This window comes from Aethalodelphis obliquidens, unplaced genomic scaffold (genome assembly GCF_003676395.1).
Source record: "Aethalodelphis obliquidens isolate GAN/ISIS:26980383/991018 unplaced genomic scaffold, ASM367639v1 scaffold81, whole genome shotgun sequence".
Lineage (NCBI taxonomy): Eukaryota > Metazoa > Chordata > Mammalia > Artiodactyla > Delphinidae > Aethalodelphis > Aethalodelphis obliquidens.
The window spans coordinates 6,077,715-6,104,476 of NW_020838025.1; the positions used below are offsets into that span (position 1 = coordinate 6,077,715).

Below are 26,762 nucleotides of genomic sequence, written 5' to 3' on the forward strand. Positions count from 1 at the left end.
GTCAGTAGGACCATGAAGACATTTTCTAAGTCATGCTGCTTTTTCTACCTCTTTCCAACTATAAACTCAGGCTTGGGTATGTGCCTAATTCCACATCAGGACAGGAATATTCAACTGATCAAATCTAATTACATTTGCTTCCCAACTAAATTGTATATCACCTTCCCCTCTTGTGAGGGAAACGGCCCCTCTTGGGTCCTTGGGAGCTGATTATTGCAAACCTAATTGATTTGCAGCATTTCATTAATAAAGTTAACTAAAACTAATTATACATATTGAATAAGAGTTTCCTGTGAAATGAATTATTCTATTTAGCTTAAGGGTTCTTTTTTTTTTTTTTTTTTTTTTTTTTTTTGCGGTATGTGGGCCTCTCACTGTTGTGGCCTCTCCCGTTGTGGAGCACAGGCTCCGGACGCGCAGGCGCAGTGGCCGTGGCTCGCAGGCCCAGCCGCTCCGCGGCATGTGGGATCTTCCCAGACCGGGGCATGAACCCGTGTCCCCCGCATCAGTAGGCGGACTCTCAACCACTGCGCCACCAGGGAAGCCCCAAGGGTTCTTAATTGTTAGAATAAATTGCTGAGAAGGATTGCAGCATTACTTTCTCTTGAGATATATGTGTGTATATATATATATATATATATATATGTGTGTGTGTGTGTGTGTGTGTGTGAGAACCAATATGGATTGATGGATGTTTACACCATAGAAACTGATAAAAGAAAAAAAATTAAATATGAAGGTTAAAGATATCAAAACATACTCCTAAGAAGATAAAAATCACAAAATAGATTACACATAGATCTCTTCATTTTAAGATGTCAAATTAGATCTGTTACATTTGTCATATAAAGGAAACTGAAGTCAATTTTTAAATTTATTGACATTTATTATTTTATTCATAGTAAATTTTTCCTTCACTTAATTGTATTTCCCACTCTTTAATTCAGATGCTATGTGTCTAGTTCATTGATCTAGTTAAATCAACATTCTAGCAGAAATCCAGAGGGAGCCTATACTAACTACTTCAAATGCCCCAAACCAAGCAGATGCATTGTGGGCCAGTACTTCTCACAGGGCCATTTCCAACATTCCCTATTTGTTCAGTTGTGTATAGATAAATATGTTCTATGTAAAATGAAGATGAGCATTCATTAATGGTTTAGAATTGAATAAACTATGGCTGGGCCATCCATTAGTGTTACAGAATAAACTTCTATATCACATAAGAAGCTATGGTCATCAATGACTCAAATTTGCATTGCTTTCACACTGCCAAAGCAGGTTGGATTTCCTTCTCTGCATTGTTAAGGAAGATACTGAGTTGTTTTATCCTCCTGCTCTGTACACTGACCGCACTGGAGGGACCAAGAGGCAGTAAAATGCCCATCGTGTTCTTGTTCGTTGGCCTGGAGCATCACTGAGGAGCCAGGGTTCAGACTCTAGGTCAAAAGACAGCCTTACCCACTGCTTGGTTTTATCTACAGTGGCTTTGTTTGCTTTTTATGGTGGCCCATGCTGTGTGCAGAAGTATTTTGGTTTCGCCTGGATAAGAGGAGAAGGAAGGCTGCTCCTGATTGGATTTTGGACTTGCGGTATGACATTGCTCCTGTTGTCTCACGGATGCCCAGGGAGAGTCCAGTATTTTGTTCCAAATCTGGAAAGATGCCAAAGACCTAGTTCCAGATAACTGGTTACCTTCTGCCAGGTCTGCACTGTACTATTACATTTCTGAGATATCTTAGATCTTCCTAGAATTAAAAAAAAATGACTCCTATATATCCAAATCATCTCAAGATTCTTAAAAGGAATGACTAGCTAGTTGAAGGGAGAGGAGGACAGCACTTTTGGTACTAGTGAAAAGTTCTTCCTGCCGGCAAAACAGAACCTCTAAATTTAGAGGCTAATTCTCTGAGCTCTTTTAATTGTTAAAAGTATTAATAGTTGTATGTTGAGCATATCTAGCTATATTATTTAAACCTAGGAACAATGTTACTGTAGATAAACTGTGTGAATAATAGGTTACTTGGAGTAAACCTGTTATTCTATAAAGAAAGCTATTTTTTGGTTTATTGAAGAAAAAAAAAAAGCTTTGCCTTTTTTTCATTGGTAAGACTCGGATTCATATTTCACAGTTCCAAACTGGGTCCAAACTTCTATTATTTATGCTTTCACTGAAAAATGATACTATTAAATCTGTAAAGGGAATATTGGCTGGATATTTATATGCCTTTTTCACAGCTAGTTATATAGCTATCTCAAATCCTTGATACTTCAGTAACTCAAAGATAAACTTGTTTTTAATTTCTTGCCTTGTGTAATGCACAACCGTTAGTCCAGGAACCAAATTTAATTGAATTACTAGGTATAAGTGACTGGAAAGTAATTGAGACTGATGTTAAATAACAGGATCGTATTAGTGGAAAAATCGTGACTAAGAAGTTTAAGAATACACTGTAAAAGGGGGTGATTATATTAATTAAAATGATAAACAATATTGTTATCTGTGATACATACAACTTTGAAATCAAAATACTACACATTTCCATAAAAAAAGATAAAAAGAAATAAATGATCTAATAGTTATTTTGCTTGGCTCTCCAATTGCTGAAAAAATGTAAATCAACTTTAGTTTAAAGTCAGTATCATTGAGACACATCTATCATTGTAGGAAAAATAAAATCTTACAGAATATCAACAATAAAGAAAAAATATTGGCCTTAAAAATGATCCTACATCTTTTCTAGTTTTTTCTTACTTGGAGATGTCAATGATTCAGGTAAAAAAGCCAACGACCATGTATTAGCTCAACATAATTGTGTGTACCACTTTTCACAATTTTTAAGGAAATGAAAACCTCTAACTTTAGAAGAGTACATAAAATATTTAAATAAATATTTAAGTAAAACATTTAATTCCACATATTTTAACAGGCAAATAAATAGGAAAAAGGAAAAGGGGCTTGTGAGAACTAACTATACACCAGATAACCTACAACTGAGAAAACTGGAATTTAAAAAATATTTTAAAATTTCCAAATAAGTATAAAAGAGCCCAAAACTTTCTTGCCAAGTAGCAGTGGAAGTCCACTGCATTATTAATAGTTTGTTTATGATAGTATTGTCTAATAGAACTTTCCATAGTGATAGAAATGTTCTGTATCTGTGCCATTCGATACAGTAGCCACTAACTACATGTGTCTATTGAGAACTTGAAATGTGGCTAGTACAACTGAGGAACTCGGTTTTTAATTTCATTTGTTATAATTAATTTAAATAGCCACATGGGGCAAATGGTTACCAAAGATTTTAAGCTACTGAACATATTCTTTATTCTATGTCCGAACCAGGTTTTCCCATTTTTCATAAGTAGATTTCAACCTAAATATTTTTGGTTCAATAAAACAAGCTCTGAAATGCTGTTTACACATTACTGGTTTAAATCAATAAGAGATCAAAGTTCTGTAGTTGTAAGTTGGTGAAAGTTTTAAAGTGACAATACAAAGTTCAGAAGGCCCTTGGAAAACACTTTTTGTATTTCAATATAGTGACCATGGATTGGGATGGGGCCTTGAAGATTCTTTCACAGGAAACCAAAGGCAAAGTTGCTAGTTAGTGGCAGAATTGGTATGGCATTAGTTCTTTAACAACAACAAAAAAAGTCTTAGAATTAAGTATGTTTTGCTCATTCATTTGAACCTTAAAGTTTTGAAAAAGTTTAAAATTTTACACAATGTTTTTGTTCAGTGTTTTCTTATTTGTAAGCAAAATGTCACAGTTATTTGGAAAATTTTGCTACAAATATGGGAATGTTAATCAGAAACCGATGGGGCTTCCAAAATACAGGAGAAGAGAGGATGGTCTAAGAATCATTTCCAGTAGGAGCCCCCCATATTGCTGTCCCGATTCTTCTGCCCTAAGGCTGATGGGGTGTTACAGACAAAGAGTTCCTTCTGATCCGTACTCTTAGGATGCAAAAGAAAGCTTCCTGTCTTGGTGTCTTCCTAACTGATTCAATAGATTTTAATGTACGTTTTCCAGAGCTGGATTTTTGCTGAAAACATGCACAGCTCAGCTTCCTAGGTTTAACTACACCTCACAAAAAAACCCCTAAAGATTTCCAGTGGCAGAACTCTGTAGAATGTTACTAGTTTTGTCTCCAAGATTAAAGCGGTCCTAAATAGTTTCCTAATACCACTGTGGAGTGCCTTCCAGCAAATGTTTCCTACTTGTCAATCAAAAAGACTAGTCGCCTCTAACATATGTAACCCACCACCTATCTTATCTACCTTCTACTCTGATAAAATGCAATCACAACATATTCAGAATGGGACAAGCTACTCTTTTCATTCTCCTTGGAGGAACTAGGGAGTGTCTCCCCTGTTAGTTTGGGAAGCTGAGGGCTTGTTCTTTGAGCTGAATTTACGTCAGGAGAAAAAAGTCCTGCTAGCCGGGTAAATCCAGGAGTCTTTTTATGAAAAATATCATTCAGGCCTATGTGATAGGAGTTGGACCAACAGAGCAGTCTCTAGCTGCCCTCTGAGGTTCTGAGTGTAATGCCCCGCCGTGTGACTGCACAGGACTCACATCTACCAGGGGGCTAACCTGCATGGGAATTAAAGGGTACCTCTATATCCAATTTCAGAGCCCCTTTTCCTATATCTTACTGGAGTAAGGGAGACTTTTGTAAGAATAAGACTCTGAGACATTCGGGTTTTCTGAAGGTGAGCAGGTAGTTTCAAGGTTTATGGTGTTTAGACATATGCCCGCCTCTAGAAGTGAGTGCTGGGGCATCACAGAGCCCCGATTCCCCATTTGGTGGCCGATGAGAGAGCACAGTCATTTTCCTCCTGGCCCTACTAAAGCCCTACGTAGCATGGAACGCACTGCTCAGAGCAATCGCCTATGACCATGAGGAGATCCTCGCCAAGGGTTTGCACATCTCTCACATGGTTTATCATCAATACATGAATATCTTGGTAATTCTGAGACTGTTTATATTGAAAATCATATTAATATATATGTTCTTAAGCTGTATATTGGAAGGGATGGGGTAAGACTGGAACTTCATTCTTTTCTGCCACCTCTGTTTCTGTCACCTGACAATGGCATATGTGACTTTTTGTGCTACCTTCACTGTTGACACGTTAGAGAAAACTACTGACAGACACAGCATTATAGGTGTAAGACATTTACCTGAATGCAGACCTTCTGGGATGGCTTCAGTGGCTTATTCAGATAAAACCTCAGCCATTTTAGACCAATTTATCATGTATTAAATCTGGAAAGAAAAAAAAGATTAATGAGATTCACTGAATATGGTCAGATTTTAATTTTCTAATTTATAAAATAAGCATTAACACTACATCTTAAGAAAGTTTTTGAAGGTAATGAAGCCATCTGGTTGACATCAAGAACATATTCTTCCTTATATAGACTAGGGCTCTGCTGAGTGGCTGACCTGGTCCTGTTCCTGCTTATAGTCGACATTTTCCCTCACACCCTTTTACATGAACGCTAGAGAAGGAGAAAAAGACTGTTTCTGGGTCAAAAACAGTGCAATCTTCTAAGGCATTTCTGTAGACATAACTACTAAATATAAGAAATATCCTAATAGATTAGATTTTTACTTGTGAATTTACATTTAAACTTTGCTATGATTCTAGAGCTTATACAAGTGTTATTGTACCATAATTTTGAAAAAGAATCTTTTAAAAAGATGTTTTCAGTTTTAATCTTTCATTGCAGTAATAGATGCATGTGATATAAGTGTCAACTTACAGAAACATATAAAACAAAAGTACACGTCTCTTAACTCTGTCTCTCCAGATCCACTTCCCAGAGATACTTACTACTACTAGTTTCTTATGTACCCCTCTAGGACTTTAAAAAATGTATATACATGCATATAAATGTGTATATCCATGTTTTTTCATTTTATACATTATATGTTCTGTGCCTTGCTTCCTTTTTTTTTAAACTTAATAATATGCTAGCAGAACTTTCTACATCAGTATACATAAATCTAACTCATTCATCTTAATAGCTATATAGTATTCCATTCATTGCACTGAAATATGATAATTTATTTAACCAGCCCCTATTATGGGCTGTAAGGTTGTTTTTTTTTTTCCAATTTCCCTTTTTAGATGCTTAAAAAAAAGCCCAGTGATCATATTTATACATATGCATTTTTGTACTTATATGATTATATCATTAGAATAAGTTCCAAGTATAGTTGTTGATGCAAATTGTTTATACACTCTAAGTTTTTGAAAGATACTTACAAAATGTCCTCTATAAAGGTTACATGAATTTATGATACCAAAAATCTGGCTTGTATCAAATCTTAAATTTTTTTCTGTCTGATAAGTGAAAAGTATATGTTTGTTTTGGTTTGCATTATTTTAGTTATGAATGAGGTTGAGCTTCTTTTTGTTTTCTTATTTTTTGTAGTCATTTTTCTACTAGTTTGCCCAGTCTTGGCCTTTGCTCATTTTTCCATTGGGTTGTTCATTGTTTCTCATTTTAAAGAGCTCATGTTGAAAATGGGCGTTTTACATGTAATGTGTGGCAAATAGCTTTCCCAAGTTCTTGTTTATCTTTTGACTTTGTTTATGGTGCTTTTTAATATACAACCATTTCAATTTTTTTTAATGTAGCCAAATTCATCAATATTTTTCATTATAGATTTGGGGACTTTTTTAAGTAGGAAATTTTTTAAAGTTAAAGAGTTATTCAAGAAGACTGTGTAGAGGTTGCTTTTTTTTTTTTTAAAACAACAATGTACACCAGCTTTACTATCACATTGTGATAACAGGAGATATAGGAGAATTTTGGCATTAGAAGTATCTATTTTTATCCCAATTTTTTGGTGATTTTGTTGTTATAGCAAAGATTTTCCCATTAGATGATTCTTCCTATAAAATACCACTCTGGTGTAAAATCTGTGGATTCTTGTAAGGCTCTAGTGTACCTTAGGGACAAAAAAAAAAACAGAGACAGGGCTGACTTGCCAGTATCATTCTCCAGAGGGTTAACAGTAGCGTCTACAATCTGAAATCTAGAGTGAGTTGGAAGGAAAGGAAAAGAAATTCCAAGATAAACAGCAAGTATGAAGTATAATAGAGGTTCATTATAGGAAATTTTGAAAGCCCATGCAAAAAAAAAGGGGGAAAGAAAAAAGTCACCTTTGATCTTAGCCTTGATCTTAATAATCCTCAAAAGCATTTAAGATTTGTTATATATTTTTCCTAGTATTTTTTATCTGTTCCGCAAATATGCAGGCGTTTAAAAAATATATCAGTGATTTACTCACAAATCAGTGCTGATATAACTAAACTATTTTCATTAGAATACCAGTGACCCAAGTAAGACCTTAATGGCACCTTGACAAGAATCTATCAAACACATACACACACACAGGCTCTCACTCGATTTATGTTTTATATGTTGCTATATTTACTTGTGATTATCTTTCCTTGTCACTAAATGTTTTAAAATATATTTATATAAAAATATATAATGACTATATAATGTTTCATCATATGGCTTAATGTAATGGGAATTTAAAAGAGTAGCTTTGTATTTCTCTCAAAAATCCATTCTGTTAACCCAGTAGATCAAACACTAGGACACATTCAGGAAATCATTACGTAGGAATCACATCAGATTCTTTTCCATTCCTGATAAAGTGGCAGTAATTAACTGTGTGAAGGTTAAGTGCTGGAAGACATCATGGTACAGTGTGTTTTATGTGACATGACATCATTTGAATGGAAAGAGAATTAGATTATTAAAGCTGGGTTAATGGACCATTCTTGTTCTAGCGGCATCCCACATAATTCAGAAGCATGTAAGATGCATTTGAATTGTATAACAAGAAGAGTTTGGGTCAAAAAGTGAGGAAAAGCGTGTGTGATAATAAAATTGTAAACGAATGAAGTTTACTAGAAGAAATGCTGTGAGATTTTTTTTTTTTCAATTTATTTAGGAATAAACCTGGTGCAGATTATATTCAGCCACAGTCACAGATATTTGGGGTTAGTGAGACAAGCGGGACTCTAAAGGGTCATAAGAGAATCATTAGGACGTTATCATTTATTAGCACTAAGAAACTCTGCCTGCTAACATGCAGGATGTCTCCTGGGCACGAGTTCCCTTGCTACTTGGCTTTACGGCACCGCTGGGTTGATTTCGCCCTCAGCCGTAACTTACAAGGGAGACGCTGTACTGTTAGCACTGCCGGAAGTTCTAGATCTAAGCAGCAGCTGGTGAAATTCTGTCTGCTAAGCATGTCCCTTTATCACGGAGAAAATCATGGCTGCTCAGTCCCGTTGACACACCTCTCCTCTCAAACATGATCACAGGGAGCCGAGACTCACCTCAATCTTTTTTTTTTTTTTTTTGTGGTACGCGGGCCTCTCACTGTTGTGGCCTCTCCCGTTGTGGAGCACAGGCTCCGGACGCCCAGGCTCAGCGGCCACGGCTCACGGGCCCAGCCGCTCTGCGGCATGTGGGATCTTCCCCGACCGGGGCACGAACCCGTGTCCCCTGCATCGGCAGGCGGACTCTCAACCACTGCGCCACCAGGGAAGCCCATCACCTCAATCTTTTGACCAACATCAGTGAGGCCCTGTCAAAGCAACAGACGTTTGACCAGATCCAACTGACAACTCTCAATCTATATGCATTGGGAGAAATCTTTCGGAGACTAAATCATCTGGGGAGTTGTTGGCTTAAAATAAGTCACCCTTGTTTGCAGACTGACTGATTAGTAACTATATTCAGCTAAAGTTTTGTAAACTATGCCTATAGGTAAATAAGTGTTTATATTAAAAGCTGAAAGAGTGATATATAATTTGAGTTGGAAAGATGAACAGTTTATATATGTAGGAAATGGCTTGTTTAATTCAAGTACTTTTAAAAAAAAAGTTCATCAGAACACAAAACGGTAAGGAAAAAAAGTAAATTTCAGGTAAGTTATGGGAAAATAGAGATATCAAACCTTAAGTTTTAAATAATGGGCTGTCATAGTTTTCATATTTTTTTCCCAACTAAAGAAGGAATTTCTAGAATTCTTCATTATTGCAGTTAAAGGTAAGATGACAGGCAAATGTTAACCAAAATGGAGGACATCTTGTTTTTTGCTATGAGGGAAACAGAACTTGATTTCCAGTTATAACTTTAAATAAATTATCAAATAATTAATTGGCCTTCAAAAGCAGGCAGCCTAGTGTAGAGCAGACAATGTGGGTGGTGGCTCAGAGCACAGTAATCAACATTTGTGTTTAAATCTTGACTCTACCAGTTACCACATCTGGGTAAGCTACTTATCTCATTACTCAGTATCCCAATCTATAAGATGGGGATAAGGCAGTGACTATTATATAGGGATGTTGTGAGGATTAAATAAAACACAGTATTTAAAGGCTGAATATTGTTTGGCACATTGTATGTGCTCAATAAATGTTAGCTTTATTAAAATTGTTTATTAAAAAGCCAAGGAAAGAACCTCTAGGTAATCATTCTGAACAAGCCAGAGGTACTGTCCACTTGTGCTTCTCTAGCTTTAATGTGCATTTGAATCACGTGGGGATCTTGTTAAAATGCAGATTCTAATTCAGTGGGTCTGGGTGGGGTCTGAAAGTGTGCATTTCTAATAAGCTTCCAGGTGATGCCCATGATGCTAGTCTCTGGACCTGGACACTTGAGGTAATTATGGAAGATTGGTTCTAATTTGTAATAGATGTGGTGGTTCTCAATAGGGGGAAATGGGGAAAGGAGGAAAAAGGGAGTGTAGACAATATGTACAGATTTAAAATGCTCCCCAGGTGATTGTCATATGCTTGCCTTACCTGCTCTCTAAAGCCTGAAGAACCACCGATTTGATATTTCAACCTTTTATTCTTTTTCATTTCTCCTTTTCTTACTCTTTTCTCTACCTTGCCCTTGCCATTACAGCTTTAGACTAAAAAAATGATATTAATACTTAGTTCCTCAATTAGTAAGACTAAAGCATCAATTTTAAGTCATTTTATTGTGTGTAATAGGAAGTGGTTTCTCTCTAACATTTCTCTTCTACAATATAGGGATCTGAAAATGTATTTTATGTTTTCCATAGCTTTAGCCAAAAACAAACAGGCAAGAAAGTGACTTGTGGAGCATTTAGTAAGAGAATACAAGGATGCAATTGGGTGTGGTGCATACAATCAAAGGAGTTATAACCCCATGGGGAAAGGAAAGTTGTAGTGGTTATTATGGAAGTGGCTAGAACCAAACAATGTAACCACATTAGACATTCCACCTAGTCTGAAAGGTAGGAGGGAGGAGGGTTGTTTCTAAATGGCTTCCCACCCCAGCGGCATTGAGATGATTGGAGAGACCCATATCTAAATATGTACTTAGCTTGACCAACATCTCTCTAGGGCAAAGACCATTTTTATACTTTGGTGTGTCCTCAGGGCCTAATATCACTCAGATCCATTGAATTCCCTCTAAGTATCTTCTACTACTGTTGATATATTTCGTAGATATAATTCTTCATTTTCCAAGGTAGATAAGAGGAGCTCTGATTAATATAAAATGGGAAATAGCCAAAGAAAACTTAGAGGGGAAATTAGCAATCATTAACTCTCTTTAAAAGTGCAGAACCAAATGTGTATTCTCTACTATTCTTAGTCTGAAGTTCACTAGTCAAAGTACTTTAATTCATTGATCTAAATGAGATTTTAACATCATTTGAAGAACAAAGCAGCGTGTATGTATATAAAATGAACAAGAAATCCCATAAAAGTTGACCCAAACTGAATGATTATTAATTCTATGATTTTAAGTTTTAAGGACACCTAGAATTGGGACTTGGAATGGGAAGGCACAATGAGATTATGAAAAATAAAGCATGTCTATTTCTTACCCATTTTTCCAACTTGTGTTAGAAAAGTAATTAAATACGAGATTGGCAACACAATTTAAAATATTTTTGAGTATGGGAAGAAAAATCAAACCATAATGGGCAGATTCTAGACACTTATTTCTACTTAAGACATTTAGATGATACACCTATTTAGGAACCAGACAAACAAAAATAAACTCTTCTAAATTGAGCTATAAAAATAATGTATCAATAATATAAAGCAGCTGTACAACATTTACAGTATATAGTGCATTCTTCGTTAGTAAAATATTTTGAAAGAAATTTTGGTTTTCATATTCAAGGGAATTTTTTTCCCTCTGTGATCATCTACTACCAAGAGAAAGAATCAAAATCAGATAGAAAAACTTTCAATGTTAATACAACCACAGTTAAGATTCACTTATCATTTTTATGATTGTTATAGATATATATTTCATTTTCTAATTGTCAAATTTGTCATTAACTACCAACGAACAAAACATCTGGCGAATTTATAGCTCTTTAGATAATTTTTTTGCTGTGATTTATTTTAGATGTATTTTAGAGCTTTAATAGGATAATGGTAGTCATTTGCCAAATCATTTGAATAGTACCTTAAATCCCTATAGATACTCCTAGATTTAAGATGGCTTTGTGTATTAAGCCACTGAAAAGTTGAGTCTTAGTAGCTAAAATTCATATAATGATGAAGAATAGAAAATGTAAAGTGATAGCTAAATTAAGGCTGGAAATGGAATAAAATTTACTTTTGCTTATGGGAGCTTTATAGTATACTGTTTTAATAAACACTTACATGAAGAGAAACACATGTAATCCAATGACTTCAGGCAATTTTGAAAGAGAAAGCTTATAAGCATTTTGAAGAAAATAATAGTACTTTCCAGCGGTGATGAGTTGGGAAGCTGATTTTTCCAATTTGCTAGATAACATGGGAGAAGAGTGTTCCTAACCCAGCCTTGGATACTTTGTCATATTTTGTTGCTCTGGCTCTATATTTGTTTATTGCCACAGGCTGTCTTCAAGACAGCTTTTTAATTTTCACAACACTTGGATTTACATCAAACTTCTAAATAAATTTCTTAATTTGCTAGCCCACTTGGGAGAATCTCTGGCATTGCTCAGTCATGACTGAGCAGGAAAAGGACCAAGTAAACTAGCGAGCTTGGAGCTGAAGACCAGGAGCCTGTGTCAGGCAGCGAAAACATCTAAGTGCGATGGGACTTGATCTTGGTCCCTGTAACAAATTTGAGAGCAAAATACAGCAACTATCAGCTGCATGAAAAGGACAGTGTGACAGCACAGATAAAACTATGGGAGACGTGCACCACGCATTTTAACTGTGAGTTTCAAACTCCTTCTCAGCTAAGTATTTTACCTGGGCTTTGGGTAAGGAGCAGATTAAATTTTCTTTCATTATTTTCCCTCTAGCATAGGGCAAGCAATTAGTCATAGTAACAACAACAACAGCTATAAACAGCAGCAGCAGCAGCAGCAAAATCACCCCAAATTATATACAGGTGTACCCACACAGTTCTTACCCAACGTAGGAAAAGAAAAAACGAAGAAGTAAGAAACCTGAACAATTCACAGAGTCACAATTTGAACACTGAAGCAGGGCAAGAGAGTGATAGGAGAGATTGAAGCTCAGAGCTCTTGGGATGCAGAGCGTTGCCAAAGCAACAGTGACTGAAAGACACTTTATAAAACTCAAGGAAGACAAGTCTTCCTTTGGCATCAGTGGAAGAAAACCAGTTTTCTTCCGAGCTGGATGATGGAGCAGTTTATTCAGTTTAAGATCAAAGAAGAACCGAGCTAGAAATCAAGGCCTCATGATGGGCACAAAGAACAATGAAGTCAGGGGAAAAAAAGGGAGAAAAAGAGTAGATAACAGACTTGACACTAACAATCATGAAACTTTAACAAATGTTGAGATCTAGCAACTTGGGGCCACTCCCTGAGCCTTAAGCCAGGTTGTAGGAATTGCCAACTCTAATCTGGGGGATGGACACTTGGACCTAATGATTTTCCAGACAATTTACCAGGAGAGCTATTTAGACAGTTTTGAGGACCACAGACATGGGCTATAAAAGGATAATTATTTTAGGCTTTTATTTTTTTTAAGCAATAACTAGGAAACAAAAGGAATCAAGGAATTTTATCACTGGAGCGAAACTTACAGGCGGGGGCTTGAGGTTCAGAGTTGTGAAATAACTCTAACAGCACATGGCCAGTTAAGTGGGAGTGTCCATTCCCAGCGCTCTGTGCTTCCCTGCTCCTGCACTGTCTTCCAAAAGGGTGGTGGACTCCACCACAGCCTGAGGAAAGATTATCCACGCGGTGGGGCCTTTAGAGCCAGGGAAACACTGCAGGGGACAAGGGAAACAGACAGATTCCTTTTTTGAGAAGACTTATAAAGGTGTTACTGCTTATGCTAAGGAGAATAAACCGTGGAGACCCAGGATCCTTGGGTGGTAACTACCAAGAGAATCATGTTGGGGATGAGGCACCTTTAAGAGGAGATATAAGTTGCTCAAAAAAGTTATAAAACAGAGAAGCAGGGCGCCAGATTTCCTCCCTGCCTCATTGTTACTTTCTCCTCCAGGAATGACACTGGGAGTAAACGCAGCAGGTCGAAAATGTGATCCCGGCAGAAAGTGAGCACCCAAACGTTCACCAGGAAGAGAGGGCTCCAGAGGGCCACTAGTGAGTGTTTGATTCTTAATGAAGCCATCAGCAAACAAAGATTAGGTACAGAGGCCCCAGATGGGTTCAATAGCCAGGTCTCTAATGGGCGCCCAAAGTCAGGGCAGGAGATGCTTCTGGAGACGAAGCATCTGGCACTTTGGAGAGATTGGGCTGGATATTTAAGAGAATTGGAGAATGGGGTGCTAGGTAGAGAGGTGGATGAAGGGAAGGGGCCAGCAAGACGTTCTGTTCAGTCTTGGAAGCAGAAGAGCTTCTCCTAGAATCCCCCTCAGTTACAAACGTGCCCTGGCCAAAGCTGTGGGGATTGGGGTGTGGAGAAGCCCCGGGTTTTCCCCTCCCCAATTAATTCGATGTGGGCACGGCATCCTGTGCCAAGGACCCACCGATATGGTTTGCAGAGAGGGGTATGGGGAAGGTGAGCTGTGTTGGTGCGAGGCCTGGGAAGGCAGGGGACGGACGCTCAACTTCACTTTTAGAAGTGGCACAACTTTTAAATGGACGCCCCGCGGAGTCATACACTCAGGTCACATTTAAAAGACAAGAGTTAGCTAAAAGCGTGGGGAAGAAAGTTTACTTGGCTGCATCCCATTTCTGCAGATTCCTTGCTTGTACTCGATAGAGTTGTGTCAAATCGGAATGAAATTTCTGGGGCGTGCGGCAAACAAGCTCAAATTGTTTCTTCCCAACTCAGACGCCCCTCCTCTGATTTGGGGAAGGGCCTCCAGCTCGGGGTGGGCGCCGGTTGGAACTAAGCTCGCTCTCGCCTTCGTCCCCGGGAGCCTCCCGGCACAGCGCCCGCAGTTCACACCTCGGCAAGAAACTGACTACCCTCGCCCCCAGCCCCCAAGCCTGGCAGGGCAGTCCGCGCCACTCACCGCCACTCGGGACGCTGCGCCCACGTCCGGCCGAGCTGGTGGCGCTGGTGCGGGGTGCGCCCTCACTCTCGGGGTCCGCTCGGGTTCCTCCCCATGGATCGCCGCCTCGGGCCGGCAGAGCTGCTAGTCTTGCGTCCGCCCAGGCGCTCAGTCGCCCACTGCCTGGGGCCCTTGGCTGACAGGCGCTGGAATCATTCACTACGAAGGCAGCTACAAATTTATAGCGAGGGGCGTTGCTGCTTCGAGGGTTCCAGGGGCGAGGCTGTGTTTTGAACTCCCTCCTCCTCCGCCCCGCCCGGGAGACCCTCTCGGCCCAACCCCTTTTCCTCTCCAGATGCTGACGGAAGCGGGATGATGCCACAGTCACCCCACTGTCACTTATTAGATCTGAGTACCAGGCCCAGAGCCCGGCATCGGGGGAAGGAGTGGAGAAATGGAAGAGAGCTGCGGTTGCAGGAGCAGCTTTTCACACCGAGATCATTCCTCTACTTTTTTTTTTTTAAACTTGGGAAACTTCTAAGGACTAATTAGGGGACTTCTTTCTCTTCCCTGGGAGTAACTCAAACTTTGACAATACCATTGTGGATCATAGATCCATAGATTAATCTCAGGGTTGTTACAGAGTGAATGGGTGGACATTCATTTCCTCCTATCGGACATGCTATTGGAGTTACATTTTTTTTTTAAATGTAAAAATAGAAAAAGTTAAAAAACAAAGTATGACCAAATATTTAAGGAAGAATTAATATAAATTCTTCCAAAAAAACAAAGGAGGAAGTATCACTTTCCAACACACACTATGAAGCCAGTATCACCCTTATTCCAAAACCAGATGAGACGTCAGGAGAAAAGAAAACTACAAATCTTCCATATGAGTGTAGATAAAAATCCTCAGCAAAATATTAACAAATCAAATCCAGTAACATATTAAAAGGATAATACACTATGACCAAGTGAGATTTATCCAAGTAATGCAAGATTAGTTTACCAAAAATCAATTGATGTAATATACCATATTCATAAAGGACAAAACCCACAGGATCATCTTAATAAATCAGAAAAGGATTTGACAAAATCTGACACTTTTTCATGATAAAATCATTCAGCAAACTAGGAATAGAAAGGAACTTCTTCAAACTGTAAAGTCTATTTATGAAAACTCACTAACATCATACTTAATGTTGAAAGATAATGTTTTTGCATCTAAGATCAGGAAAAAGACAAAGTTATTTGCTTTCAACGCATCTATCAAACATTGTACTAGAGGTTCTAGCTGGGGCAATTGGGCAAGGAAAAGAAATGAAAGGCATCCAGATTAGAAAGGAAGTGAAACTATTTTTATGTGCAGATGACATGATCTTGTATTTAGAAAATCCTGAGAAATCAATAAAAAGCTATTAGCGCTAATAAATGAGTTCAGAAAGTCTTCATGATACAAGAAGAGTATACAAAATCAGTTGTATTTCTATACATCAGCAATGAGCAATCCAAAAATGAAATTAAGAAAAAACTGCATTTACCATAGATCAAAAATATTAAAATACTTGGGAATAAATTTAACAAAAGGGTGCAAAACTTGTACTCTGACAACAGAAGACATTGTTGAAAGAAATTAAGTTAGACCTAAACAAATGGAATGACATTCCATGTTCATGGATTGGAAGATTTAGTATTTAGTATTGCAATAATCTCCAAGTATTATACAGAGCAAACACAGTCCGTATCAAAATCCCAACAAGCTGCTTTTGAAGAAATTAACAAGGTGATCCTAAAATTCATGTGGAAGTGCAAGGGACCCAGAAGAGCCAAAACAGTCTTGAAAAAGAACAAAGTTGGAGGACTTGCCTCATAGTATCTGTGAGTGATATTAGGAAATGCTCCTGTGATTATTATTTAAGAATCAGGAGAGTTTTATATTTTTAAACCTATTTAGTGCTAGAAATCATTAACCATAGTCACACCTGTACTAAATTTCACCTTGATTTTAGAAATGATAATAGTTTTGAAGACTGGAAGTTTGTTACAAAGTCAGTTGTTTTGGGTGAAATTTCTCAAAAGGGTGGGGTTCATTCCTTGGGATGTTACATCATCAGACACAATCAGATGAGGACAAGTTTCCAAGAAATTAATGGCATCATTATTATTGTGTTGAATCAGCTGAGTAATAGTATGGTTTCAACGCCCAACACTTAAGCTGAACTCAGCTTTGCTGCTTGTTAGCCTCATACCCAAATTTACCCTCTGATATGGATTTTTTAATATATAGGGTAATAATGTTCTCTACACTCTCGTCAGGATTAAGGGAAAGAGCATATATATATATATGTAAAAGCTTCAGGTACTGTGCCTGGTACATAGTAAAGTGCTTAGTAATTGGCAGTCATTTTTAGTGAGGAACTGGCAGTTTTCCATACTGGTCAGGGATGTATTGGCTTTTTGATGCTTTGAAAAAAGAGATAAACTCCTTGATATCTTTCTAAGGATTAAATTTGTCTCTGGTACTTAAAATTTGAAATTTTGATATAAATGAAGTCTTCTGATACAGCGGACCAAGGTGTAGGCTTTTTTTCTCTCTTTCCTCTCTGTATGCGTCATGTGAGGCAGAATCAGAGTGAGCCATCACCATGAAGCTGGAAGTGGGAACACAGAAGGAAAGGGCAGTGGGCTGTTGAAACGCTAGGTGAGCAAAGGCGGAATGCAGAGCCTCACTGCTGCTGAGGCCAGGGCTTGGCTCATGTCGGATTCTAGATCATCTAAGAAAGACTCAACTCTGAATATCAGTCTGGAATAAAAATTTGACAGGACATGCAAAAGAAGTGCAGTGCCCAATAAACATGAAACAAATGTTTAGTCTTCAAAGTAAGAAAAATGAAATTTAAAGCAACAAGGTGCAATTTTTCACCTATAATATCACCAGAGAGTAAAGAAAAAAGATAACACTGGAATTCAATTTTTGCAAGGTAGTAGGTAAGTTGGTACTCTCAGAAGCAGAAAAAAATATATATTTGATACTGTAGGATTGTTGCGTACCATCATCAACCAGGAATTTATTCTAAGTAATAATCGTGGATATATTCAAAGCTTTATGTACAAGGATGTTATTTACATTGTTAAGCATGATAGTACATAATTGGAAAAAATCTTAATGTCCCCTAAATAAAGGGTTAGTTAAATAAATTATGGCACATCTAGAATAGAACTTAGCCATTGAAAGTAATGCGGAAGGATATTTAGTGATATAGAAAATATTCATGGTATGTAAATTAGTGAAAATCAGCTTATTGAACAATATGTACACTATTATCCAAATTAACTAAAACATACACACACACATACACACACATGTATACACACACATTCACATGCATATGCGTAGAAAAAAAATTAGATGTATATTCACCAAAATGTATACAGTGGTTTCTTCTGAATGAAGAATGTTGGGGCTTCACTGGTGGCGCAGTGGTTGAGAGTCCGCCTGCCGATGCAGGGGACACGGGTTCTTGCCCCGGTCCGGGAAGATCCCACGTGTCACGGAGCAGCTAGGCCCGTGAGCCATGGCTGCTGTGCCTGCGTGTCTGGAGCCTGTGCTCCGCAACGGGAGAGGCCACAACAGTGAGAGGCCCGCGTACGCAAAAAAAAAAAAGAATGTAGTGATTATGGATACTTTTAAATTATATTTTATTTTTATGTTTGTCTGTATTATCCAAATTTTACATAACAATTAAATCACCATTAAAAAGTTAGCAGAATGAACAAGAAGGCGGGGAACTTAGCACAGGAACTGTTTGGAGATCAAGGAGCATCAGGGGGCACCATTTGTGGACAGTTTTTGCTGACACTAAACTTGAAGTCCCCATGGCTTCAACACTGTGAGTGCACCTATACCTGTACTGTTTTTGAATATATAAAGTAGCATGATTTTATGGGAAGATATGTTAACTAGGAATTCAGAGACCGGAGCCCATTTTCCGTTATCTCTAGAGACATCAGTGGAGCTTGGCCAAGACAGCTGACATCTAGATCTTTCCTTAAAATAAGGGTTTTCCAATATCCTGTTTACTAGCTGTGTGAATTTGGGCAAGTTATTTAATCTCCTATCTTTTAGCTTACTTATCAGCAAAATGTGGATATGAATAGCACTTAATTCAGTGTAGGTGAGGGTTAAACTAATTAATGTAAAGCAAACAGAACAGTGTCTGGTCTGTAGTTAGTACTCAATACATTTTATCTTTTTTTTAAAAAAAATTAACCCTAATAATTCTACATATGTATGATGTCAAAATATTCAAATACAGTCACTATTCTAAGAAATGCTTTTAATAAGACAGGGATTTTCTTACTCAATATACTTTACCAAAATTGGTATCCCTGCTTTAAATAGTTTTACAGGAATATAAAGAGATGAATATGACAACCAAACAACAGTTGTCGAGCATTCTTGACTGGGGCATGTACATCGCCTCATTAAGTGTAACTGAGTTTTACAATGCCATGTATTATAATGAGGGCCTATATCTCAGGTGATTTATTTCAGTTGTCCATATAGTATACTGCAGAAACTAATATGTAGAGTGAATAAACAGCTGCTTTACATCTCTTATTTTCTGTCTTACAAACCTAACTGATTTTTAAAAAACAGTTCTAAACTTCATAGATCATTAATCAGACAGGATTTCTACTATTTCTTATCACCCCATTTATAAAGATGGAGAATGAATATTTGCAAGGTTCTGTAACTCACCAGAGCATAAGGATATTATTCAATAGATATTGTCCAATAAGCTGGTGAATGTGATAAAATTTGTAGAGGCTTGGAAGACTCTAAAAGAATAAAACATTTATTCAAGTTATATTTTGCTTTAACTATGAGTTATATATTTTAATATTACTTCAATGCTTATGAGGAAAGAGGAGAAAACTAGTAGGAATAAAGCTATTGTTAACGATAGAAATGAAGTCAGATGTAGTAAATGAAGATGGGTCAATTTCATAGAGAATTAATTTCACTTTCTAAAAAAAGCAAGGTTACTGTATTCACCAATAAAATGTTGATAGATAATAGGAAAGAATGAAACATTTTATTACCACACAAATATAATTCCCAACTGGAAAGTTGTAATATGTGAGTGTTTCAAATCTGTGAACATCATTGTTAATAAACATTGAATAAATACATCATGCTCTATATAGGGACTGATATACTAAGAGTTGTATAATTTCATAAACATTTAACTTTAAGAGAAGGAAGTTTTATATGGTAAATGCTAAAAAATGGAGGTGCTGAGAAATAAAGTATCTGGGAAGAACAAGGGTAGGTATTTAGGATGGCAAAGGGGTATATTTTGACCCATATAAAGAACTCAGCTGACTTTCAGATTAAAAAGTCTAGAAAAATGGGTGACATTTGCAAAATTGTGTTTGAATTTAACTGGCTGAGGAAAGATAAGGAGATGAGGTTGTCCCAGTTTTATTTAAATTCCCATTGTCTTCAGAATACAATTCAAATATTTTCCACCATATTTCTTATTTTGGTTCAATTTTGGTGGGTGGTCCCTTCTTTACTGTCAAATAGTTCATTCACACAATCATGCTGGCAGTCCTTTACTCACTACAGAGGTCATGATAACAAGCTGTCCACTTTGGCTGACGCTTCTCTGGCACCTGGCCACCTTGAGAACACCCCTGCTGGCTGAGGGCAGACTCCTGCCCTGCTGATTGAGCTGCGTGATTCCTGGTCCAGGCAGAAGGCTCCTCCCTGATCAGTGAAAGGCATGTCTTTGACAGAGGGGAGATGTTTATAGCTGATCTGAGCTCCTTTGGTTAGAGGCAACTAATGTATAAAGCTTCTCCTGGCCCATTTAGAATCTTCAGGTTAACCCTGCAGTCCAAATACTTCCTTATGCATAAGTAAATTATGTTTAAAAAAGTCAAACTGTATACACTCACATGCAACCCCTTGATTGCTAACAGCTGTCATCTTGTCAGGATTTCATCTACACTAGTTTTCATGCTGGTGGCATTCACGAAGTCGTCCATATTTGGCTGGCTTGCAAACCACTTATTAGCAAGGTTTGATCAATTGTTTTTTGGGAGACGAAGTGTGAATGTTGAAGTAATGCCACTGGTAATCCTGTGCATCATTTGGAGTTCAGTGGTGGAGGCGTGGTTGAGTTAAAGAGATCTTCTGAACAGCAAGTTTTTTAAATTAAGTGCTGTCTTTTCTAATATATCAGTCAAAAGTTAATTTTATACTAATTCTTATAGGATTATTTTAATTGAAACCAGTTTTTCACGTGGCTATTGGTATAATTTTAAATAGACAAATTCAGGTTTCTTTGGCTGACTCTGCTTGTAGTCACTTTCTGTTTGGTTTTGTATTCCACGATCTTTCTACATGAACTCATGCTGCCAGTTGCTCATTAAATTGTTCTTGCCTAAGTACTTCCTGATCAATTTTATTATTATTTGTTCTTTTCTTTCCCAGTATTGATGTTAACTTCTTGGTAATTTCCTGGATCTCCCCTTTGGCACATCTTAAAGATTAGAATAGTTATTATTATAATTGTTTTCTTGAATCTTTTGCAGCCCATCCATCATTTTCTATTTTCTGCATTGTTTATGACTTGAAGGTTTACAGGCTGTACATACATTATTCATATAAAGCAAATATCTTATTGTGAGGATAATATTCTCAAATATTTCTTAGCAAAGAGATTTCTATTTCACTAAAATATACTTCAAACACACTAAAATAAGAAACAATTTAGAGGATAAAATAAGCATTAACAACTAAGTATGGCTTTGTTGGCAAATTGGCTTTTCCTGAATGAACAAAGCATAAAAGTCAAATGTTAAAAATTTATTAACTCAAATATGCAAATAAAGTACTATTTTATTCATATTATTTATACATGAGCAACATATGTTGTGTCTTTAAATATTTTTTACTATTTAATTTTTTCAAATATTGCTTATTATTATAGTGTAGATATAAGCCAGTTTTTGGCCTTGAGTCACAGAAGAGAGACAACTAACTAATCAAATCACCGATAATGACTACTGAATTAGGAATGGGGACATCAATAAGACACAACCCCTGAATATAAGATGTCCACAATCCAATGAGGTAAGAGTAGCAGGGATGTATAATATTGTGTTTAAGTAAGAGAGATATGCTCAGATAATAAAAAGAAGGACAGAATTAATCTGAGAGCCACAAGTTGCCGAAAGTTCCCATCTCAGAGAAGGTATTTGAGCCTTGCCTTGAAAGTTAGGGTATTCTAAACAGAGGTCACGACACTATGACAGTGTGCCTTTTCCAATATCGGTATAAGAGACATGGCAGTGGTACTTTGTTTAATTTTGATTTCTTTTGCTGGATTGGAATCCCCCAGCAAGCAGAGACCATGCTGATCTTATTCACTGCTGTGTCCATAGTCTGGCATAACACTTGGGACACAGTATAAACTCAATGAATATTTGTAGAAGGAATGAATGGAGGTAAGGGCAAGATTGTGAAAGGCCAAGTTCAAGTGTTTGGATTCATCCTGTAAGTAATAAGAGCTACAGGCATCATTGAGCAGGGATCCCATTTGTTATGTAAGAAGATGAAAAGTGATTATGGTGGAAATGTACAGGATAACTCCAAATGGGACCAGACTGCAAGCTGATTTGAGTTAGAAATTCCAGATAAGAAATGAAGAAAGAGGACTTAAACTAAAGTGATGGATCTGTGAATGGTGGGACAAGCTTCTGAAATGCAGTGGAAAGGATTCATTGACTAGTTGGAAATGAAGGCTGAGAGAGAAATAGAAAGGAAAGGATGAGATTTCTGGGTTGGGAGACTGGGTAGATGGCAGTGCTATTAACTGAGTTTAGGAATACAAAAAGGGAAGATATTTTCAGAGGAAGGGTGAGTTTAATTTTGGATGTACTCAGCTTGCTTTCTTGAAGGGCATCCAAGTGAAGCAAGAGCTGGCTGGGATTTGTAGTTTTGGGAGTCATGAGTATGGAGGTGATGCCTGAGGCCATGGAAGGAAATGAGGTTTATAAGAAGAGCGTGAAGAGAAAAGAGAGGCAAAAAGTAAAGATGAATCTTGAGGAACACACATCTAAGGGATAGATAGAGGGGAAGGAGTCAGCAGACAAGACAGTTCACACTGATTCGAACACAGACTGTGAGAGATGCTGTCTTAGGTACTCTGAGTATGTTGTCTTGTGTGTGATCTTCACAACAACTCTTGGGGGGCCTTATTGGAGAATAAGGAGCTTTTCCAGGAAAGGCATCCTGAAACCTTGGCTGGAGGGCGTTTAAGTAGGTATGTGTGAAGTTTTTCTGTAAAGGGCCAGGTAGTAAATATTTTAGGCTTTTAGGGCTATACTGTCTCTGTGGTAACTACTCAACTCTGCCTCTGAGGCCAAAAAACAGCCATAGACAAGCAAATAGATGTGGCTATGTTCTAACAAACCTTTATTTATGGACACTGACATTTGAATTTCATATAATTTTTGTGTGTCAAAAATATTCTTTTTTGACTTTTTTAACCATTTAAAAGTTGGAAAACTAATCTAAGCTCATGGTTTATATTAAAAACAGGGAGTGGGCTGTGGTTTGCCATCCCTTGGTTTAAAGAAAAAGAGGGTGTTAAGTGTCAGATGTAGACATATAAGCCCTAAAAATACCACTGAATCTTGTGAAGAGCGGGGTAGTTGATGACCCAGCAGAAATGGTTTTAGTAGGGTGGAGGGGCAAAAACCCTATTGAAATAGGTGGGGGAATAATTAGGAGGTTGATTGAGTAAGTATAGAGACTGTTTTAAAAATTTGGCAAGAAAAGATAGAATTAAGGTGATTTTTAAAGGGAAATGCAATGTCTAGAGAGGTTTTTTTTGTTTTGTTTCCTTATTTTAGGATTTAGGAACTTTGATCATTTTTTGAATGTAAAGGAGCCAGGTGAAAAAGAAGAGAGATTATTGGTTTAGGAGAGAAGAGATCACTGGCAGAAAAACATCCTGTGGAAGACAGGAGGACATAGGGTTCTGTGCACAGGTGGAAGATTACCTCCGGTTGAAGTTGGACTCAGCCATCATATCCGTTTCTGTGATCCCTGTTCTGAATGGTGTTTTTAAAACAGCTTCTACGAAGGCTAAGAGGAATTCTATTTGATCCTTAAAATAATCCTGTCTGACATATAAATCTGGCGTTACATTCCACATTTTACACATGAAGAACCCAAGGATCGGGAGGTAAATGTATCCAGAGACATCTAGCTCACAGATGGCTGATTAGAACCTAGACATGCTAATTCTTCCTCCAATTCTCTTTCCATTGTATTCTGCTTCCTTTCCGGCTTCTAAGCGAATTTGCAACCTACAAGAGAGTTTAGTGGTGGTATTTTAAATAAGATTTGAATGAAACATTCATCTATTTGCCGGTATTTAGAGGTCTTTTGATTTAAGGGCTTATGTTAAAATGGAGTCATATACCTGTAGTTTTCTATTCTGGAAGTCTGACGTAAATGAATATTGATTTCTTTTAAGATTAGAGTTTTAGTTTTGGATTCTAGTTGTTAAGATCTTTTAGAAAACTTGAATTATAACTCATAGCTACATAACTGTAATTAGGTAATTCCTATATATATATGCATAGGGACCTGCTCTGCTGACATCATTCGGAGGACAGTTAACTTGGCATGGCTATCCCTCAGTTCTTTCTAGCCATGAGACAGATAGCAGGCAAATGGATAATTCCTGAGGGTGAAAAAAATTTGCCAAAAACTTAGGGATGTTTGTAAATAGTTGAAAAATGATGGAGACAGTTTATTTAACCTATGCTGAAATAATTTTAATATTCACCACATTCTTTTTTCCATCCTTTTTTCCTCTACTTTCAAAATAATTGAGGAATGTTGTGGAGATATAATCTAAAAATAGTGAGGGAGCACAAGCAGGGATGTTTAAAAACTAAATTCTACCTGCAGTTTGAATTTTGCTAGGGCCTCCATGGATCCACAGCAGTTTGGAGACAATGCTACCTCACCTGACAAAGAAGTAACTGTTTCCTTTGGCTAGCCCCTCCCCCCCCTTCCCCACCAATGGAACAATTCCTAAACCCTTCACCTCTATGAGTCCTTAATGTGTGCTAACCAGGAAGGGCAAGGAGGCTCCAGGGAAAGTCATTTAAAAGGAAAAATGAACAAGCATAAAAACAATGCATGTGGAAACATTTTAGGTCATGAGAAAAATATGTTGGGAAAAGGAGTTTGACAGAGAAAGGAAGTCTTCGTATAGCTTCAGAACACATTTTCATTTAAAAATAAAAAAAAGTTAAAGAAAATTGGCAGAAAAGGATAATACTCAAACCCACTAAGCTTTAAATATTTCTCATTACTTAAGATAAGTGACGTCTCTGACGTGCTTGCATATGAAAGAAAAATAATGCCAAGGTATAATGGAACTTTTCTAAATTTCAAGTAATAGAAATCAAATATGTTATATTAAGACTGGATTATCCTTTGATTGAATTATTTCTCAATTCTAATTAGGATTCTATTTTAAGTTACATTTAATTTCATTAGGCCTGTTCCCTCCTGCCCTAGACTTGCTTTCTTTCTACTTCTCCAGCTGCATCCCTGAGGACATCACTTTCTAATCACTAACCTTGACCCTTACCCTGATAAATCCCTGAGTCCAAAGTCACCCAGAATCCAACTTTATATATATTTTTGGCACACTAATATTATTTTAATTATTATTTAATGATGTTTCCATACACTAATTTTTCTCTTTCCAGCTCAAATCCTGCAGTTATATTTTCTATGCTGTATTTCCTGCTAAAGGCAGACGCTTGACATGTGTTCTGGGACAAATTGTCTTCATCAATAGAGAAACACCTAAGACGTCTTTTCCAAAGAGGTTTCAGAAACAAAATGTTTTGGATTTTGCCTTCTAATTTATTATATTTGGTGAGTGCTATAATTAATGATTAGGAAGCAAAGGAAATTATTTCAAAGCTCAAAGTTTCCTGGAAAGGAATTATCTAATTACTAAGAAGCTGCTCATTGCAAAATTCAAAATTTTCAAGTAAAAGAAACTCAGGTAATAATTTAGAAAACATTTTTATTGTGAAATGTTATACAGAAGAATATAAAGAATAAACATACACTGTGGCAAACCACTATAAAGCAAACATCCATGTAAACACCATCTGTTATGACTGAATTGTGTCCTCCCAAAATTCATATGTTGAAAGCCTAAACCCAATGTGATTGTATTTGGAGATAGGGCCTATAAGGAGGTGATAAAGGTTAAATGAGATCATGAGAGTGGACCTGAATCTTATTGGACTGGTGTCCTTATGAGAAAAGGAAGAGACACAAGAGAACTCTCTCCTATTCCACAAGCACACAGAAGAAAGATCATATGAGGACACACTGAGAAGCCAGCCCTCCAAAAGCCAGGAAGCAAGGCCTTAATCAATGATGGCACCTTGATCTTGTACTTCCAGCCTCCAGAACTGTGAGAAAATAGATGTCTGTTGTTTAAGCCACTGAGACTGTGGTATTTTGTTATAGCAGCCCTAGTAGACTAATATACCATCTAAAGCAAAAAATAGAACATGGCCAGAATGTCAGAAGGCCCCGTGTGTCTCTTTTCTATCACATTCCTTTTACAGGTCACCACTATGCTGACCTTTATGGTAGTCATTTCTTTGTTTATCTTTATACCTTTTCCGCATATGAATGTATTTCTAGACAATATAGATGTTAAGCTTCATATAGATAGACCCATACTGTTAATGTATTTGTCTCTATCTTGCTACTTTTGGTCAACATGTTGGTAAGAAGTTTCTGTGTTGCTATGCATAGCTCTAGTCTGTTCCTTTTCATTATGATAGAGTATTTCATTGTATGAAGATACCTACCACATGAATTCTATTGTGGGTAGACATTTGGGTTGACACTTTGGCTATCATGGGGTATTGTTGGAACGAACATCCTTGTACATGGCTCCACTTACATATACATTTCTCAAGGGTATCTACCTGGAGTAGAATAACTGCGTTACAGACTCTGTTAAAATAATAATTTTCAAGTATAAATTATTTTAGAAATGTAACTTCGTGCTTCTATTCTTCACTCTAAAAGACAGGATCATGCCTCGTTGCAGAGAAAAAGTCCCAGTAGTAGGAGCATAAGCTTTCAATTGGCCATCCTGTGATAGCTTTGAAACAACCACTCTCTTAGGAAATAAATTTAAGTTTTTTATTCTT

General features: G+C 37.2%; 1 protein-coding gene across 1 annotated transcript in view; it reads right to left on the minus strand.

The window, feature by feature from the left end:
* The window catches only part of AGTR1 (angiotensin II receptor type 1), a 44,638-nt gene extending 30,032 nt beyond the window's left edge, over positions 1-14,606 (minus strand). The window contains exons 1-2 of the mRNA XM_027092802.1: positions 14,493-14,606; positions 5,193-5,277 (exon numbers count right to left, since the gene is read on the minus strand). The gene's annotated coding sequence lies outside the window, so the exon portion shown is untranslated. The remainder of the gene's footprint in view (positions 1-5,192; positions 5,278-14,492) is intronic.
* Positions 14,607-26,762: the final 12,156 nt, after the last annotated feature.